Here is a 20,946-nt window from a genome sequence, read left to right on the forward strand (position 1 = left end):
GGACAGACTGCTTTTAGGATTTTTCCTTTCAAGGATGCCCTGCCAAGAGGGGAAAAAAAACAGTTTAGTTTTTCATTTTTTGGGACCACAGTTCCACCCATTTTCTTCCTCCCCTGGGGCCGAGGGTCTCAGGAACAAGAGATCTTCTCCTTCTCTGAAGACAGGGGCACCACCAAAAATCTCCCTAAGTTTTCTCTGTTCCCTCCACTCCTGTCTTTTCTCAGCTGCTGAAGCACATCTCTTGGCTCACCGGCATCCTCCTAAAATAGAGTCTCTCTTGGAGGAGAAAATCAATTCAGTCTATGGCTACCAAGAAAAAGTCCAGCCAAAAGCCACTCCATCATCTTCCCCCCCAATCTTCTTTCCCTAACATCCCAGGTTCCAGGCTGGTCTCTCTTCCTCTTTTTTCAAACTGAGGAGGAGTAAAATTTCACAAGGCTTTCATTTCTCAGGAAGGGTTAAAAGTCCCAACTCCCAAGGATGGCTCTCTGCCCGGACTCTCTGGCTCTCACAGGCAGCTGGGCACCTTGCGCCCCCCTCGCTCTTCTCCTTCCCCACGGTGAACTGCCGACAAACCTGCCGCTGTCTCTTTCTCTCTTGAGAGAGAGAGACTCTGGGGGGGAACGGAGACATCCCAGATTTCTCCACCCTTCCATCTGCAGGGGGTTCCAGTCCCTCCACCCTTGGGCCCACCTCCGTCAGGCCATGGGCCTTCCCCTCCCCACCCAGCCATGGCCGGGCAGGGGAGAGGCTGCACTGCGGCTGACCGGAACCAAAAAGAGCGAGTTCCCCTGGGAATTCTGCTTTTAACCCCTCTGTGTTCTCAGAGGCGTGTCCACCTTCAATTGGTCAATATCCAAATTGACCTCTTCCTTCCGAGAAGATTCTTTTTCCTGTGTCAAACCACAACACTACTGTTGTCTTTTCCTAACTTGGAAATGAAACTCAAGATAACTTTAGTAAGGAGGTAATATAAAAGAGGATCTTTACTTGAAGGCTTTCACGAGCAGTTATGGAAAGATGCCCACAAAAGTTCACCCCCACCAGGGGTGAATACACATTTGTGGATTTTAGGCAATTAGAATAAATAATAAAAAGTACCAATTAGGAAGACAAATGGTGATGCAATTCTTCCCAGGTCAAACCTCTTCTCTGGAGCACCCCTTCAGCACTAGTTGTACTTTGTCAATGAAAATGTTTTCAGGAGTTGTTCTCAGTCTTGGCTCCCAGGAAGAACCAAGATAGGAAAGGAGCCTTGTACCCCTTGGGTCTTGGAGCTGTGGAATTTGTTTTGTCTTTCTGCTTAGGGAAAGGCCATGGAAAATGACTGGAAAACTAGCTACTAATACAACAGGCTACAGAGCCACAAATATATGTGTGAAGAATACAGAGAACATAGAAAAAAAGGCAAAACCTAAAGTGGCGTCACTACAAGTAGCATATTTATGTGTAACCACTTTATCAGCAGCTGCAATATCCTTCAGAAAAGGTGAGCTTTTGAGACACTAAGCTCTGCTGCACTGTCTTCAACTCCACAGACTCTTTTTACTTTCCTATTACCAATAGCCTATTGAAAACATAGACCATAAGTAATCATGAAACTATTTATATTTCCTTCTGCAGCCACAGTTGCTCTTGTATCCCTGCTTGATTTTAACTTCCAAAATCCAAGACTGCATTTATAACATGATTTTAATAACAGAAGCTGGTGCAGAGATCTGATTCCGCTCAGGACAGCTGATGGTCAATAATTTATAGTTATTAGTGACACTACTTCACCTTACTGGTTACCTGGTTTTGCTTTTTTCCCCTGAGCCCATTTGTGTCAAAGCAATGCCACACAGGAATGAGGCAGCTTGGGATTTTGGGAATTCAGAGGGTTCTGGTGTTTAGTTGGGGTAGCAGAAGGAAACAGCTACTCAGTGTGCCTCTGACCACTGGGAGACAATGGCAACAAAGCCAGCACTGTGACTGTGAACCTGCCACACGTTTCATATCAGCTCAGTGATATGAAATTACCTGACTGCTTTAACCTCCCTTTTTTCTGGGTTTACCAGGGTCAGCTCTGCCTCCAACTCTATCTCTTCTCCTTCCACCTTCCATCAAATGGACAAATCTAGACCTCTGTGGCCCTTATCCATAAAATCCTTTGCCTCCAGGTAATGCCAATGCCATTTCAGTGCCATTTTTAGTGCAACTCTTGGCATTGGAGGCTGAGCTATGTGGTGACTGACCACACCTATTCTCCTGTTTTCAGTACAACCAGCAGCTTCATGGGTGTGAAGTGGAGAAATGAGCAGCAGCAAATGCCCCATACACTAAATGTCACCTTCTCCAGCCGGGCTGCTGCTGCTCCTCTGCTGCCTGTCAGTGGCCAGCACTCAGATGAAGACCATACATTCATTTTAAAAAATCAGATACAAGTATCAAAAACTGCAGTTCTCCTTCAAATACGAATGAATTGAACTGTTCTCTGAATCACCTCTGGGCATTGTCTGGTTCTACACACTTCAGGATAGAAGATGGTAACTAATACACTATTTTGTGTCATTTTCTTCTCTCCATATCCTTCAGATTTTCTAGGTGGCAGCTAACTCACATTCAAGAGAAATGGGAAGAGGAAGGGAGTAATCACCATGTTTATTCTCTGCTCTTTATTTCAAAGTTGTGTGGAATATTGTCTCTTACAATACTCCTCAGGTGAAGCTCTGCCAGGCTCTGACAAACTGCTTTGCTCACAGAGCCATGGGCTGCCTGTGCTAGCAGGCCTCCAACCCTCAGCACTGAGTCCTTCTCTCCTTGCAGGGTCTGGCTCATCAAGGGAGGGTAAAAAGACTTTTGTCCTCCTGCAGAGGCAGCGCATCAGCTGCTGCTGTGACCCTGCAGTGTGGGACACGTGCATGGACTGCAAGGCTCCCAGCACAGTCTCTGCCACCACAGCAGCAAACGCAGCACCAAAACTGCTCGTTCAGGTGTGAAATATTGTACATAAGCATTTCAGCCAATCAATCTTGGACTGATTTAGTTACAAATTTTCAGGTATAAGGGATTCTAAATCCAGACTCTCTCAATGCAAGCAGCTGGGCTAAAGCTTTGCTTCAGCTATGGTAGAAATGCTCACCAGGATGTTGTGGTATATAGCTTGAGATTTTGGCATTCAAACAGACAGGATTGAATGGGTACTGTATTTAGCACTCCATCAATAAGCTGCAATCTAATTTAAAGTGACATTTTTGCAGTTCTTGAAGAAACAGAAAAATTAGAGGGTCAGCTTGTTTAATAAAATATGACAGGGGTTTTTAATATGATATTTTTCTTTTTTTATATTCTTATTACAAATAATTAGACATTTAATTAACAACTGATGATCAGACTCACTGATGCAACCATTACTATCCACATATAAAACAGGCTAAAAGAGGCCTAAGGATAAAACAGTCCCTAAAAGTAAACTAAAGGCAAAAAAATGCTACAGACAAAATTCTTGAGTTGAAGCTATCCTTCTTTGTAACAGGGTAGCACTAACTTCCACAAACACTTATGGCCTTATATTTCCTGCATAGAGTGTTAGGTCTCTTGCAGTCTAACCTTCCTTGTGAACATCTTCTACTCACTGGTTAAAAAGGAACCACTAGAGTTAAAAATACTTCAAAGTATCTGACTTCATTCTGAAGTTCTGTCTTCTCCTAGCAGTGACAGCTGTCTCCCATTTATTGTATGTAAAAAATCATGATTTAAATAAATAAATAAACCTTCTTATTTAGAAAAAATCACAACAGCAACAGAACAATGGCTGTACAACAATAATGACTCAAGTGACAATATACAAAATAGTATCAATTTTACACTCAGTTATCAGTTTGCTATAGTCTGGGATAGCTGCTTAGGCCAAATGAAGTTTTTCTACTCAGAACAGTAAAGCTCATGGAGACTGATATCTTTTTCCAGATTATCATTGTCCCAGGCTTTCATATCTGAACTTCCTTTCAAAAGGAATATCAACCAAATAGCAAATCTCATTGAAGAAGAAAAAAAGAAAGATGGTTATTTCTCTGCTATTCAGAATGAGAGAGAAGCTTTAGTAAACACAGGAACAATTCACTAATGCTTGTATGTAATTTTGGAAAAATAAAGCTTATGCTTTGATCATGAGAATTACACCATTCACTCAAAAGCTTGCCTGCAGTTAGGAACTTAAAACATAATAACTGAAGTGCACAGAAGAGAGCAGGAGACTCTCAAGGCAAAGGAGAATAAATCAATAAAGATATCAACAGCCAGCCCTCCTTACCCTTTATTTCCGGTACCATCAATCCACCCTAGATGGATTACTGAAATATCCTCCTGCATGGCTCTGTTAGCAAAAAGGAAGATGTTACCAGGGTAGCTTATCCCCTTCCATTTGGCTGTGGGTAGGGGATTTCAGGATTGGGTGGTCATGATCATATGTGCAATGTGATGAGACCTCCACCAGCACAATTTTCACACCCACACAAAATCTGTCCCAGGCACCACAAACATAGGGGATACTAATGGAAAGTAGGGAGAGCTCTCCTTTCAATACAGGAAAAAGTCTGAGGCCTGCACAGACTATTATATGTGCCTCATCAATTTCCACTCAAAATCAAATTACTTCATCTTTTGATTGATTATCACAGTGGCAGGAATACCTCACAAGGTACAACGAAAATGTTGGAGTGATCCATGACTCCCTATAGGGTACTTTCAGGAAAACTGGCCACAGAACCTACAGATATGCATCAGAAGAGATCAGGTTGTGGATTTATAGCCTATTTTAGCTTTTTGTGCTTTTAAACTTTTACAGAGATGGGAAACACCAATAAATTATGATTTAGTAAATAAGCCAGCAACTTGTGATGTGGAGCCACTGAAATACTGGAGTTCTGCACAGACGCCCCATTTCTTTCCCTAGGTCAGCAATCACTTATTCTCAGTGCAGGAATACCAACACTGAAAAAGGCATTACGTGCCAATTTCTTTAGAACACAAGATAATTTGAAGTTCAGATCTATCATTAGTCCTGAATAATATGTTGTATATATAATGTGTTATGATTGGCTACCTACTTTTTTTTTTTTTTTTAATAGCTTTAGGCCTATAAGGCCTCTGGTTTACCACAGGCTAGGAAGATGACCATGACCATATTTTCTTCCATATGTGTATTTTAACCTGGCAAAGACACTCAAAAGGCAATTACACTATAAAATTATACAAAACAATTTTTCTGCCAGTCTCTCTTATATTTCTATGAATAAATATGAAAGATAGCCACTTATAAAACAAATCTGCTTGCAAAACCAAACTAGTAACCCTTGTTTAATTTCATATTATGGATCCTGCTGCCTGGAACTCCAAGTGCTTGATCTACCCGTTCAAAGTTTGCTTTGTCTTTCATGACTTGGCTCAGACATATCAGTCTGCACTGTGTCAGGCCTGCCACCTTGTAAGGGAGAATAGTGTATTAGTAACATTCATTTCCTCTCCTCCATTGATTAAAAGCTGTGATTTTTCCCTTCATGGTCTGTGTCATGATGTTGACTGTTCCCCAGAATATTTCTTGCAATGCCACCAGCATTTAAGGACATTTTTCCCACCTGTAAATAGAAACTATATCATTCTGGAAAGTGGAGATAGAGCTGAGGACACTAACTATATTGATTGTTGTCGTGTTTATCTGTCTCTTTATATCTCTGCAAATCCCTAGTGTTTCTGATATTACTTTTTAACAGTGCATTTTTCTTGTTTCCTACTGAAATAAATGTCAGCAGATGACAACTTAATCTTTGTTGTTACTATTTGGTAATTTAACTGCACTAAATAAGGGACAGAATCTGACTGCAGAATCTTTTTGCACTAGCTTTGTGTTATCTTAGCATCTTTTTCTGCTGTCTTACTAGGCTGAAGATCAAAAGCATAAATGGTAAACGTGTTATCAGCTTATAGTTCAGCATTAACCACTTAAATTGTGATTCAGCAATTTTGCAAAGATGACAGATAAAACTTATATAAGAATCACAATTTTGGTAAACGTGATTAACTTAAGGGGTTTTGATAAGATTATCTCAGGGAAATATTAATAAACAGTCCAGTACATTATGCCGAATCACAGAATCATTTAGGTTGGAAAAGACATTTAAGATCAAGTCCAAGCATTACCCACTATATACTGTACTATTCCCAGCAAAGTAAACTAATTTCTGCCTGTTTTCTTGTACAAGGCCATCTTTTTTGTCCTGTGCTGCCAGCTCTTCTGTTTATTTTGGTCGATGTCTTTGGTGTGTAAACAATCCATAGAGCTGGTTCAGCCTCCCTGTTCAAGATTAAATATCTCAATTCTGTTCTTCTATTCTTTTTAGCCCCTAAATCCATTTATACTGTATTTCCAGATACTCTTTAGAAATATTTTCATAAAGACTAAGAGAGCCGTAGCACCTTAAAAGAGGAGTTACGCTGCTTCTGGTGTTTTTTTAACCCCCATTTCCTCACCTTGTTCACAGGGGATGCAGACTGCTCTCATGGGGCTCCAGCTCAGTGAATGTGCTGGTGGGGGAACATGGTCTAAGATCAGCCCTAAGGGTAGGAAACAACCTATATCAATTCACCTTTAAAAGAATGTATTAAAAAATATCCATAAATTGGCAAAGAAAACATATAGATTTCAGCATTGTTGACTACTCCAACAGTTTATAGAAGCTGTTCTAGGTCTTGAGTAGTTCTGAGAATTAGGCCCAATACATAAATAAAGCAATTTTTTAATACCCATAGGAAACCACAAGCCCCAAATGCTAATGCCTGCAAGTAAAACAGAAGATTCAATAGCTAAAAATTTAAATGGTTGCTAGTAAGCCACATGCCTTAAGATTTTATCAAGGCACTGTCAAATCAGAGAAAATCACGTTTGCATGAAGTTGTCACCCGTCACCTCAGATATTCATTTTTATTTATTGGAGCTTCATCTCTTGTGCAATGAGTGACTCAGGCTGCTCTAGGATCCAGCATCTTTCACAGTAATGGGTTCACTAAAGCTGTAGCACTGCTCTTGGCTTCTGCTCAGCAGTTGGCCTGAGGTTACAAACTGTACTGTTTATTGAGCCTCATTAAAACCACTGTCATGTGGAATCAGCTTAGCTTGGCTTTAAGAAAATGTAGAATTGCCTAAACATGCAATTACTTTTGAAGTTAGAATGCTAAGTTTGTACCATATTCCAGTGATTCTAATAATGATTCTAAACCTATTCCATGAGCAAGAAATGGTCACGTGTTTGTTGGTTTAAAACCTGACTCTGAAAAGGTAGTATTTATATTAAAATAATTTGAAGTCAGCTTGCAATTAATGCTATAAAACAGTATTTGTCTAAGTAAAACTCAAATCCTAACCATGCAGGAGTAGTAAATGCATTGTATGTATTCAATACTTGTGGCAAAAAAACAGTGAAGTATTTTAAATGTTATATTTAATGTTCAGTTCTGGCTGGCCCAGAATATTTATTGAGCTGTTATCTCACATACTATAAAGCAGTGACGAAGCGGGTTCTGCATGAGTGCTATCAAATATCCTCAATGTGCCATTACAACTGGCACATTTTTGTAAAACAAGACCTTAGCAGCTTGTGATCTATGATACAGTAATTGATATAACAAGCCTGTGATATATTATCATAGTGTTCCTGCTCCAGAAGGGGGCTGGCTTCTTGGAGATACTGGAGAGGAAAAAAACCTTCCCCTAGTATGTTTGCACATTCCCTTAGAACTATTTTATTGGTCCTTCCAGAAAGGAAGCATTAGAAAAGAAGTATGACAGAAAAGGGTATTTAAGCCATCATTATAAAGATGGAACATGGTTAACAGTTTTAAAGTGGTAGAGGGACAGAGTTAATAAACCTTTCTAAGCCTTTTTGCTATCATAAATTGTAATAAAAAACAAAAGAGAAAGAATGAAGTCAAGCTACAATAAGGAGATAATTCTGAGCAGTAACATCAATTAAAAAATAAATCATCCAGGCATTGAACTTGCTTCTGCTGACATCAGCAGCAAAATTCTTGGCAATTTTGTAAGATTACATCCAGAGCAGGAAAATTAAAACTTCCTTATCAAACTAGATACTGCGGTAATTTCTCCTGGGAATGAGGCTCTTTTTTATTTTTTCTGAAGTTATTCCTATTATAAACTATATTTAAATGAACTTGCACCTACACAGAGAATAGACTTCTTTCTCTCTCTTGTGTTACCCAAAACTATTGAGAGCTGGGATTTAGCATTAACTTATGTAATTTATAGATGAAGTTCTAATCTCATGACCAGAAAGCCCACTGTTAACTCACTGGGCAATGCATGTGAAGGGAGAGTGGGGACCAGAAACAGGAATAAAGATATATTTGGTATCCTTGGAGTACAGCCACTGGGAAGCATTACCATATTCTCATGGACCCAAATTGCCTCCATAATTTGTTAATCCATCTTCTTCATATTCCTTCTTTGAATTCACTTCATCAGTTTTCACATTCTTATCTGTACCTTCCAGGGAAATATTCTACACTATTAAACATGTTTGAAAAGAAGACTACCAAGCATATATGTCTGACAGAAAAAAATCAGACATATGAATTTCATCTTGTATATGGAATGCTTGATTATGTCTACATTTTTATGTGACTATTTTAAGCCCAGACATAAAATGGAAGGAAGACTGTAAAAATTCTCTGCTAGCTTGCTCACAGGGCAGAATGCGGTGCTTTCTTTCTATTTTTATTGAGTTACATTTTTCTTCATTACAAAGTGAATTTAAGACTCAACAGTGCATCAGGAATTATCTCTTCCAATGTGACATTATCTTTACATTTAATCCAGTGTTTTACTGACTGCTTAAATTTAATGCCATTATGGTTCTTAACTGTAAATCATACTCTCAAGTAATGATGGTTTGCAACCATTAAATAACCAGATCAATTCAAGTATCCTTTCTCTAGATGAAAATCAGAACCTAGAGGAAGAAGTGAGTCCAGCATGGCTTATTGTCCTCCACTAATCCAGCAGGCCAGAAAGAACTGTGAGAATATAAATGTAAAACTCTTCAATGTCACATTTGATATAATGATATCAATCTTGTCTTTTCCTTTTCCTGTTTGAAAAGTTATGCAAATTTATTTTAATCTCTCTATCACTATGATCATTTCAAGTGAACAGTAATTTGATAGTCTGTTTTATAGCCTCTTTGGAATATTCTTAAAAGTCTAGGCTTTCTTTTTTTATTACTATATCGAAAATGGCTATTATTAAACTCTAAAATAGAGTTTAAAAGTCAACAATTTTAATGAAGAAATCAAGAAAACTGGAACAATCCCACTCCACTTCAGGGTGACACATAAAAGCAATACATTAAAAAGAACTGGCAAGTTAAAGAGCAAACATATGATGGAGATGGCTATGCAGGAAGCAACAATAAAGCAGCACTTCAGCACTGAAAACCTCAACTCTCCTTTCAGTAGCCCAGTGAACGAAACATTTAACTATTGTTTAACAACAAAACACAAATAATCAGGGGAAAAAAAAAACAACTCCTCTATTAGATGAAGTAGTTCTATGCTGAAAAAGGCTCTTTATGACCCAAGAAAAACTAAAACAAAAGAGGCAAAAATAGCAATACGTGTCTTCATCTTGTGAGTAAATTTTTATTCAGTTGTACTTAAACACCTCACACAGAAATATGAATTATTATGTTTTGATTGTGGTCCATTATTATGGCAGATGAAATGCCAGCCAGTGTGACTCATTAGACCTTCATCTAACAAGCTTTTCCTTCACTGCAGAAATGGGAAATGGAGGGAGTGGTAGGCTGTAATTATGATGTCTGCAGTCCCCTTTTTGCTTGGCCATGACTTCAGAAGTAACCTTGGCCAATCATAATGTTTTTGGAATGGTTTATCACTTTCCACCACTTTTTTCTATCATGAGTTTTGTGATTTAGCCCCATTGCATAACAAGAACTAAAACAAAAACCAGTGTAAGATAACACTGTGACAACAGGGGTCCTATTACTGACAAGCAACCAGCACCCATGAGCAGAACCCAAGGAAAGCTCCTTCAGATCATTGTCAGCCAGAAGTTTCATTCCTTGAGCAATAGAGATTTTTTTCTGTAGTCCTTAGAAAAAATATCACACTGACTTCACAAAATCCTTAATGTTTCTTTACCTGACTAATGTGAAGGCCTTTTTGAATTCCCTAGAAATTTTGTCTCTGTAATATCAGATCCACAGGTTCATTAACTTCTTGTGTTAACTAAATACACACATTTCTCTCCTCACTCCTTGCACCTCTTTTCTCCATCTTGTTTATTCATTCAGTCTTCTTCTTGGCCCTCATTATTCACTGTAGCACAGTGAGGAAAAAAAAAAGAAAAGCAAGCAGAGTCCTTACAATGAACTACTTGTGCTCAGAAAAGAATAATCATAGAAAATTTTATGGCCATTTAATGACAAACAGATTAGGAAGCAATTAGCATCTGCAGGTCTGTGTGGCACTGAGGTGTAAGATGCAGTTCTGGCTGAGCAAAGCTCTCTTCTCCCAAAGCACCCCCAGGATAGGCATGGATGACAGCAATGCCCATTTTAAATTCAGGATCCCCATGACAGCAAGCCATGCCATCCACATTACAGAAAACATCTGTTGTTATTTTCACTTCATCTATCACGGTCTTTAAAAGCAAAAGACTCTGCACAAGCACAGTGAGAGACAGAAATCTGAGCCATACACTTGATTTGGTGTGTTTACTAAATACGAAATTTAAAGGTGGATATTAGATAGCTCTTTCTCCTCTGCCAAACATTTTAAAAAATTGATTAGATAAAACTATCCATCCTTAAGAGCACATTACCTGTGAACATGCTGTAAATACAGGTTTCTGAATGGCAGAAAGCTGCCCTTCCTACATTAATGGAAAAACTGAAGGACATTATTTTACTCTTGAATGCACCAATTAGTTTCTGTTGAAGCTAATGTACTACTCACAGAGGTAACTGCTGTTCTTCATAATAACCAGCTATGGTCACTGGGTGCTTTAGACAACACTCCACATTTGTGTAACACACCAAACACCTCCTAATAAGTGCCATACTTTGTGACACTCTCCTATGACCTGGGCAGCACTACTGGGTTTTGGGCAGAACATTTCACTACCCTGTACTTTGACACCTACTCACAAAACAGAGCCTGCCACTCTGTGGGAAGCTGGGAGTGTATTTCAATTCCTGAATCCTACAGATCATCCTTTTGAAGCCAAATGTCATCTCTACTTCTTTATATCCAAAGCATACTCAGAGAGGACACCTCTCACCTCTCTGCTTTCCTATCTGTTTCCTATCCCAGCAACTATTTCATTACCATTATGTGTAGAAAAAAGGGACAGGGTGTTGGGTTTTTCAAACAGCATACAAATACAACTCTACACTTTAGAAGTAAAGAAAAACAGAAACACTGCACTGCACAAATATTAGAATACACCTAATTTTAAAAAGTTCCCAAATATCTGACAGTAGAAATGAGATTTTTACCTACATAATGCAATTTCTTATTTTGCTTATTTTCTTGTATCCCTGGTTTTACTAAAATCCAATGTTCTAAATTAAAAGGCCTCTGCTTCTTCTCTTCCTTGGGAGACATATATAGAAATTCAGAAATTCCACTGGGAAAGGAAGAGTATTTTCTGAAACCAGGTGGCAGCAGACCTATTCTGACATCTATTTCTGATCTTATTTTAGCTGAGAGGACCCACCCAGCTCAATGGGTTACATCTCCCCTGTAGTGGCATGAGGGTACAGAGATTTCTCACAATGAAGGGAAAAATGATTCTGCAAATACATGCCTGAAACTGCTGGAGGTTCATGAGGCTGTAATATCGCTAGAAGTCACAGGCCATCTGTCTTTATATACATTATTCTGAGAGATTTTAATAAAAAAGGTACAGCATACAGTTAAACCTTTTGCAGGCATTACAAGGAAAGCCATTTGATCTTGTTGTGACACTAATATCTTAAAACATGACTTCACTTGGTGAATCCTGGCTGACTGCCTCCAGCTAATAATGCAAACAGGAAGGACACTCTGAGAAATACTTAATCAAAAGACTAATTGAAAATGTGTTATATCCACAGGTCAAGCTCAACTTTTTTCCTTGTGAAATACATACAAGACAGCCAAAAGGACAATTTACTTAAATCAATAAGTAGTAATACCTGCAATGATTTACTGCAATAGTAGAACAACATGCACATTTAAAAGAAGAGTATCTCCTCATCTAGGTTACAAAGCTCTTTAAAATAGAGCCAGAACAGCATTCAGTTTCCTTTGGTTGCAGTGAATAGTTTGAAGGTTGAAATTACATTCTGTGTTGATCACTGGAAGACAGGGATAGGGACAGACTATTGAAAATTTTCAGTATCCTTTTGGCTGCCTTCCAGTCCCATCTCCAAGTGGCTGTTATTCTATTTAATGTAACTGGAGTCTACCCTTAGGATGAATATCTTTCTTCCTGACAGTTTTTGTTCTTTTTCAAGGCAGGGGAACAGCCACAGACCAATAAAGGCTGTCTCTTGAAGCCTCAGCCAAAGACTCAGGAATGGAATAAACATGGCCAAAATGCTGCTGCATTACTGTCTTGCAAATTATTTTCTCTACACTTTCACTGAAAATGCAGATGATATAATAACTGAGGTTATGATAATCCCAGAGACAGAAAGGTTTATCAATTGAAAATATTTTAAAACAGCAATGGGTCTTGAGGAAAATCTGTTCCACACCTGCAATACATAACCAGTCAGAAAAAGATATAGTCGTGCTAGAAGATTGTAAGTTATAACTGGTTCTTGTAGGAACAACGCATTTTTAATACAAACACATGCTAAACAGGCTGGTTGCATATAAGAGCTTCAGACTTTCAATCCAGGATTCCAGAACAAAACCCAACCTCCTGAAAAAGTCTTCAAAACCTTCATCCATAAAAGGCTATATAAGTTCTCTAAGTGAACAGCCCAGGGTTAATAGCTAATGTAATTATACCCTGTTTATACTGACCAGATAGTGAAGTTATGGCAGTGCACAGGTTCAACGCACACACATCAATCTGGTCTAGCCTACAGTGCCTTGGGGCACACACTACGCACACAAGGGCACATTCCTCTATGTGATTCTTTTCATGGCTACTGATTCCAAAATTAGCCAAGCCCCAGACTGACCAATTTCTGCAGGTAGAGTTACAAGCTTCCCTGGCCTTCAGGCTTCACCAATTACCAATGCTCCTCATCGACCTTCTTCCTGCTCTGCACTGCAGATATTTGTGCAGCACAGAGGCTCTGAGGCACACAATAAATTGGTACCTTCTGCTTGTTATATCTGCAAGAAGCAAAACACTGAGGAGTTTAGCAGACATTTATGCTCCCCAAAATAGCCAGGACTGATTCACATTTACCCTGACTCACATAAGTTATCACAATCACATTACTTTCAGCAAAAACATCAGTTAAAAGAATTTGTGTCAGGGCCACAAGCAAAGAACTATTCCATTAGTGTGCTGGGAAGTTGTTAACATCTACACTAATTCCCTTAGGAAATGTCAACGGCAGCACCAGAAAAAAGCAAACATATTTGTTTGTCTAAATATTAAGAAGAGCCTGGAACAGTTTCTAAAATGTCAACAAGAAAACCACACTCCAAACCAGCATGATTTCTTTTTGTTGCAAACATAAATAATTCTTATGTTAGTTTGGAAAGCAGTCAATGGGGAGTCAGCCTGGGTACCAGACTGAAGCAGATATTCCTCGTCACAGTATGCAAGGAACACTAATCATGCAAATAGAAAGCTTTTGAGGGAAATAAAAAAACTGATACTATGTCTCTTTGGGATAAGAAAAGTAAACATGCAAATATCATGCTTTAGAAAAAGGGGGAAGTCTAAGGGATGGCTAATATTTGACAGCTACCATGATGCTGTTTTCTGTACACAGTGAAGGGTGAAGTATCGTGCACTTAATGTATTGCTTATTTCTTTTACATACTGCATAACACAGTCACAAGACTCTAGTATTGACAGTTGCACTAAAAAACCCACTTTCCAAATATACAACACTCTTAGGAAACCTTCCACATTTTATAGTACCTTAATCACTATTCAATACTTCAGTGTTCTTACTACATAACAGATATGCTATAATATCATTTTTATTTCTCATTATCTTTATTATGTGATAATTAGCAGTGCTGCACTCACTGGTTGTATGCTTGTTTTTTGTTGCAAATAGACCCACATAGAATTAGCTGGAGATTCATTCCCTCTGCACCTCAGAAGAAAACATTCAGTTGTGTATCAGAGAGCAAGTGGCTGCAGATCCCATCCATTCCATCTGGAGAGGAGAGAAAGGCTGCAGTGTTCAAAAGGAGGTTTCAAGCACAACTAATATCCCAGTACTAACAGGCCTGGGTTTTACTCTTTCCATAGAATTGCAGTTAGTAGGAAGTGGTTTTATGATGTGGAAATAGAAACCAAACCACAGCCAGGTATTGTCCTTTATTCAAAGCACCTTTATTACCCTGGAAAATATCTGGAAAAGACAATCACCTGCAACACTCTAAGTAATCCCATATAGTTTTCCCTTCTCTAGATAGCACAAGGAAGCCCTTCTTGAGCTCTCCTTTCACTAACTCCTCTATTAGCTACATCAGCTCTCCACATTCAGGCGTACCAGCCAAACCCTATTTAGCCCTGTTTAAGTTAAAACTTCTCTACCATGTCTCGGCCTGCCTGGAAACTGCCAAGAGAGGACACAGGACCTCCACCACAGTAGTGATAAACTACTTTTGCCACTGGATTTTCCACTTGAGTCTGGGATACACAACATCATCTGATTAATTTAATAGAAATAATTGAAAAGACTTCTTCCAGTTCAATAGTTTGTTTTCTATTGCCTTTATAAATAAGGACAGAATTTTAATAGAGTATAAATATGCAATTGTGCTTCAAATATTTTAGGACTTTACTATATAAAAGCAAAAATAAAGTCCTTGTTAACAATAAAATATAGTTATTCTGCCACTATAATTTTCCATGCTTATCACATCTCCAATGGTTTACATATTCTTTTCTTTTTTCACTTTTCCTAACAAGCACAAGGATATTTTTCACTGCTGAACACTTGAGCTGGAAGCTGAAAGTCAGGTTAGATGCTTACTCATCAATTAGTAATTAGGATTTTGCAGGTCAAGTTCTGCCCCAGTGTCAGCTATCAAGCTACCTTTTACTGCAGTCATGTTAAATACAAACCCCCATCCATACCCTGTACTGATAACCATAAATGTAACTACTTCCATCCACAGGAGTTGATGGTTACTAGATAGGAAGAACTAGAACTGATAGAACTGATCTCAGCTCTTCATCTGAGCGTGTTCTAGTGAAAAGGCTCTTAATGCCTTCCCTTAAGCAGGAACAAAAGCCCACACCCATGACTTTTGTGAACAGCAGACATGAGACATAAAGGCAGTTCTATCTTTTTTCTTTTTAAGAACTCCTCGATTTCACTTGGAGTCAAAAGTAATAAAAAAATTATTCTAACTCAACAAGCAGCAATCACAGAGCAATGAGTTGACGCTCACATTCCTGACAAAATAGTGATTTGGGAGGAAAGAAAAGCTGATACTTGGCATCCATATCAAGGGAATAGAAAAAATCCTACCTCTCCTGCCTAACGCATTGATGCTGTATCTTCTCTGGATCCTGCTGATAACATATGCTCCTGAGGCATCTTCTCTTATTATCACAGACTGTGCAGACATGCTATGCCAGCCTTCTCTAGCATTCCTGATCTATAAATACCACGTGGTTCCACACATTTAATCTGCTTTATATCTTCAAAAGGAATGTATTATTTGGTGAATTTAAAGGATTGCACTTAATTCAAAGGAGGTTTATGAGCACTCTTGCTTATAAGGTGTTTTAAGGATGAGTTATCTAATAAGAAAGACCCATTAAATTCAGTAAGATGAATCTCAACATACTTTGAACAGAATAAGATGATTATTTTTTTTCTCAGTTGTGCCCCTCAGATCTCTAATTCCCACTGGAATTACAGGGAATATGCCCAGGAACAGAGGGAATATGCCCAGGAAAAAGCCTCTATTACTATTCCTACTTGTGACTACAACTCAATTTGAAGTTGTGCTGCAAAGACAGCTGGCAGCTGAGACAACATGTTCTGACACAGAGCAGTCTCATTTTCAGCCTAATCTCTTTCTGCTACTGATATTAATATATTTTTCATATAAATGAGTGAGTCTGGTCCCCAAAGATTACAGGGGGCAGGAAGAGAGCTTCCCACCTTCTTGACAACATTTCAAGTCTATGCATCTCTTTATATTTCTCTTTGTGCAACCAAAAAATGCCTGATAACAGAATTAGAGATACCTGTAAAGTCAAGTACATTTGCTTTTGCAAAATGTGACGTTATGAGAATAGTGAAAAGGCATCATTATTTGAAGTCAAGTCTTCATTTAACCACATTTAATCTCATTATCACCCATATAACATGTTCCATTTTCTCTTTGGAGGGAGAGAAAATGGTCCCACTGGATACAGTTATTATGTTTGAATTCTTCCAGGGCCCCAGGGAGACAGCTGAAACATAAGGAGGAAAGCAACTCTCTTACTCAAAGCAAGAAAAGCACAAAAGATGCTCTCACTTAGTGAGAAGCTTTACTTAAAGCAGGACAGAAATCCAAAATGTACAAGGAAGGGCTACCAAGTAACAGGAGGGATAAGCAAAGGTGGGAGAGAAGCCTTTCATATCAAAGGATGTCATGATGCCTTTTATCTCCAGTACTGGAGATACTGGACCCAGCATTTAAATGTCAACTGCTGCTACACGCTGACAGCAGTGAAAATCACTGATTAGGTTGGGCACCAGCAGAAAAATATGAGACATTATTGACAGTGAAACCTCTGCCAAAGGTTTCACCTGCTATCATCAGAACATGCACTCAGGAACCAGCAGAGCAAACCCTTTCAATCAGTAACACCAATGCGCTTTACATTCCAGGGACTTTTCCAGTGGATAGGAGCACATCTGCTGGGCCCATCAACATCCTGCAACACAGCAACCTCCAGCCTCAAATCTGATGAGTCTGGATGTGTGATGGACAGCCAGCTACATAAGTCTGTGCCAAATGATTTGGGGAATACATACATCTTTTTAACTATGATCTTTTTATTGAGGTTTTCAGTTCACTTACTAGAGCTCAGTTCAGACAATATGGCAGCTGCATACCAAATACCACTACATTTTAACCAGCAAGTCAGCCAGATCTGCAGATTTTTAGGGAACAGAGCTAATGCTACAGATCATTAGCTCTGTAGTTAATGAAGTTCTGGGCCAAAAAATGCCCACTGTTAAGGGAGAGCTGTCCAGGAGTAGGCTTGAGCAGATTCTTCACCAAGGGCACTGTGTGTTTGGTATGCACTTAGTGCTTTCCTGTGTGATCTTCCAGTCTAGAAACCAATGGATAATGCTATCTTTACGACTTAGACTTGATTTAAATTAAGACCTATTTAGTTAATTTCCCAGCAATACAAGACACATTCAGTGTCAGTTTTGCATCATCAATATGTCTTGAAGTAGGTAACACAAGGTTTTGAAGCTGCTGGCTAAAGACCCAGAAAGCTCTGTGCTGACAGCAGAAAGAGTGTAGGCTGCAACTGCTGCTCGTTCTGGAGTTACTACATTATGGTCAAACTTCTGCCATCTCTATTCCTGCTCATTGCACTCTGCCCATCTTGCTATCTAAAAAGCTGGAAAAAGTCTACTTCTGTTCAGTCCACCAGTTGTTGTTTGGAGAAAAACCAAACAAACAGAACCACATTGCCTAAGACTTTTATTTCAGCACATAAAAACAAGTTTTTTGACTTTTCCAAGGCCCTGTTTCTATAGAATTTAAATATATTATTAATTCTAAATATGGGAAAATTTCACCTTCCAGTTAGTCAACCAAGACTACTGAAATGCAGCATAAAATACAACATAACTCCTGACACCTAACATAACAAGAAACAAAACATTTCCAGTATGTTACAAGAATATTGGTTACACAGGCTCATCTTTTCATTCTGCCAGGCCCCAGACAAGACTGCTTGTTGCCCTAGAATGAGTGCAAGGATAAAAGCAAGGTAAAGGTAGGACACATTACAGCTTATCCAAGATACAGCATTAACACTCTCAATTCACAAGCATTGTTACATAATTTTTTTTCAAAATTATGGCGCGTAGTTGTAGAAACACAAAAGAGTTTAGGTTTGAGGGGACTTTTAGCACTTACCTGCTCTAAAGTCTTGCTCAAAGCAAAGTCAGCTTTGAAGATAGGACTGACTCTGAAATCAGGACAAGAGAGAGCCTTGTCCAGTCAACTCTTGTGTGTCTCCAAGGAAGGACATGGCCAGTAGGTCATGGCAAGTCATTATTTCCCTCAACTCAGCACCCATGAGATGATATGAAAGTATTGGGCCCAGCACTTTGGGCTCCCCAAAGAGAAAGACATTGACAAACTGGAGCTAGAAGAATTACTTTCTCTATATAGAAGAAACAGTATCAAATAAAAACAACCAGTAACAGTTTTTGGCCAATCTAGTAGAGACAGTTGCCATTTTTGGCATTGGAAAATATTGCTTCTTAAGGTTCTAAGGAATGATTATATAATTTAATATATAAATTAATTTAATATATAAATTATAAATATATAATGTATCTATACTTTGAATATTAAATTATTATAATTTTTATATATTTAATAAATTAAATTTTATTTATATTATAATGCTTATATATTTTATATATAATAAAGATATTTATTAAATTATAAATAAATTATTTAAATATAGAAATTAAATAATTTATATTAAATTATACAATAATTCCTTAAAACCTGATAAGGCAATTTAATTCTATAATTAATATAAATTCTATAATTAATTTATATTTAAAATAAAAATATTTTATTTGCCATTTCTGACAGTCAGTTTCTGATTGTCCCACTTCAATTTTTTTCCTCTAGTAAGTTTACATTCCAAACAAAAACACGGCACTTTAACCTGATGTTTCCAAACAAGCTCACCTCTTGAATTTCACATTTACTTTTACTCCCAAATCTTGCTCAAATTTGTATATTTAGAGGTTCCTAGACTCAACTTTCAAGCACATGAATTTTTTGAAAAAACCCTTCAGCAAGGAGACACAATTTGCTTCAGTGTCACAGTCCCCTTTCAAATATCAGAGAACTTTTACCATTAATAACTTGTACATATCCTAGGGGGATCTTCATAGACATTACAGGAAACAAATCAGCCTTAAGCAATGTCCTTGTGAACCATACTGCACACCACATTTTTATTAATTTCTGTACAGCTCCAAATGTCTGCTTCATGGCATATGTAATACACGTGCAAAAGTACCTGTTTCTTTCTCCCCGCACTAACACTCACACAATGCAACAGCTGCACGTATAAATAAACATCAGTAATTATGGTTACCAGAGAGTCAACACAAAATACGTTCTCATTTGGAATATTTTTTAACACGCACCGTGTGCAGAAAAACAATGTCACATCACCAAAAATATCTACAAATACACAGCGACCGAGCCGCGAGGGCTCCCCCACGTGGGTCAGGATGGCCGAGCGGTCTAAGGCGCTGCGTTCAGGTCGCAGTCTCCCCTGGAGGCGTGGGTTCGAATCCCACTTCTGACATCCCTGCTTTTGCGGCTGCCGCTGAGGATTTTGGTTTTGTCTACTTAGAAAAAGAGAGGCTGAGGAAAGACTTCACCGCACCCCACAGCTTCCTGAGGAGAAAAACGGGACGTCCTTTTCGCATGTTCCTGGTATTCACTGACAGGAGGCGTGGGAACGGGTCAAAGCTGTGTCAGCAGAGATTCACTCAGGACACCAGGAAGCATTTCTTTACTGAGAAGGTGATAAAAAACTGGAACACGCTTACAGTGAGGCAGTCAATGCCTCAAGCCTGTCAATGGTTTATAGGCTTTTGGACAATCCACTTAAAAACTTGCCTTAACATTTGGCCAGCCCTGAATTGGTCAGAAAGTTGATGATCACTGCAGGTCCCTGACAACTGAACTTTCTATTCTGTTCTGTTCTATTCTATTCTATTTTAAAATGGTGTCTTAAGTTAAAATGGAAAATCTAGTTGTTTCAGCCTAAAGCAGGGAGCATGCAAGGAGCATGTCATAGTGCAACCCCCAGAATCTGGTGGGGTTTATCTTGCTCTCACCACCAAGGCTGCAGCAGCCCTCCACCTTCCCTGCACTGGCTCTGACACTGGATGCCAGGCCAGGCACCTCACCTGTGCAGTGGCAAATGTCACTGCCCCAGGATGGGCTTCTGCTCCTTTAGGGAGTGGCAGCCACCTGCCAGGCAATCACCTGCAGGGTTCTGCTTAAGCTGCCTGCAGCCTGCTTAAGCAGCAGGAGAAGGGAAGTGAGCAAAAGAGAGCACAGAAAGGAGAAGGCAAAAACCTCCCTCTCTGCCTCTTTTGCCAGATGCTCTAGATGTTTTCTAAAACTACAGCTTCCAGCTCGATGCTAGATGCTTTTTCCTTACTTTTAACTTGCTCTCCAAAATACTCTGGATGTTGTTTTGTGTTCTTGATTTTTTAAAATTTAAAAACCTCTCAAAAGCATATATGAATCAGTAAACGAATTAAATTTTCATGCTATCTATTTAGAACTAAATACACATTAGGTAAAATTCTAGAATACAAAGTATTTCTGAGAAACAAGACCACAAACAATAGTCACAAGAATATTCTCCCCATGAATGAAATAGAAGACTAGGATTTTTAGTTAATGTTAATATCCAGCACTATAAACACTCAGCAGATATAT

The 20,946-nt window shown here is 38.7% G+C and overlaps 1 protein-coding gene and 1 non-coding gene across 13 annotated transcripts in view; one reads left to right on the forward strand and one right to left on the reverse strand.

The window, feature by feature from the left end:
* Positions 1 to 20,946, reverse strand: part of OXR1 (oxidation resistance 1) — a 259,555-nt gene that overhangs the window by 187,873 nt on the left and 50,736 nt on the right. The window lies entirely within an intron of this gene.
* Positions 19,713 to 19,795, forward strand: TRNAL-CAG (transfer RNA leucine (anticodon CAG)). The gene has a single exon. It is a non-coding gene; the product is annotated as a tRNA-Leu (tRNA).

Source organism: Lonchura striata, chromosome 1 (genome assembly GCF_046129695.1).
Source record: "Lonchura striata isolate bLonStr1 chromosome 1, bLonStr1.mat, whole genome shotgun sequence".
NCBI lineage: Eukaryota > Metazoa > Chordata > Aves > Passeriformes > Estrildidae > Lonchura > Lonchura striata.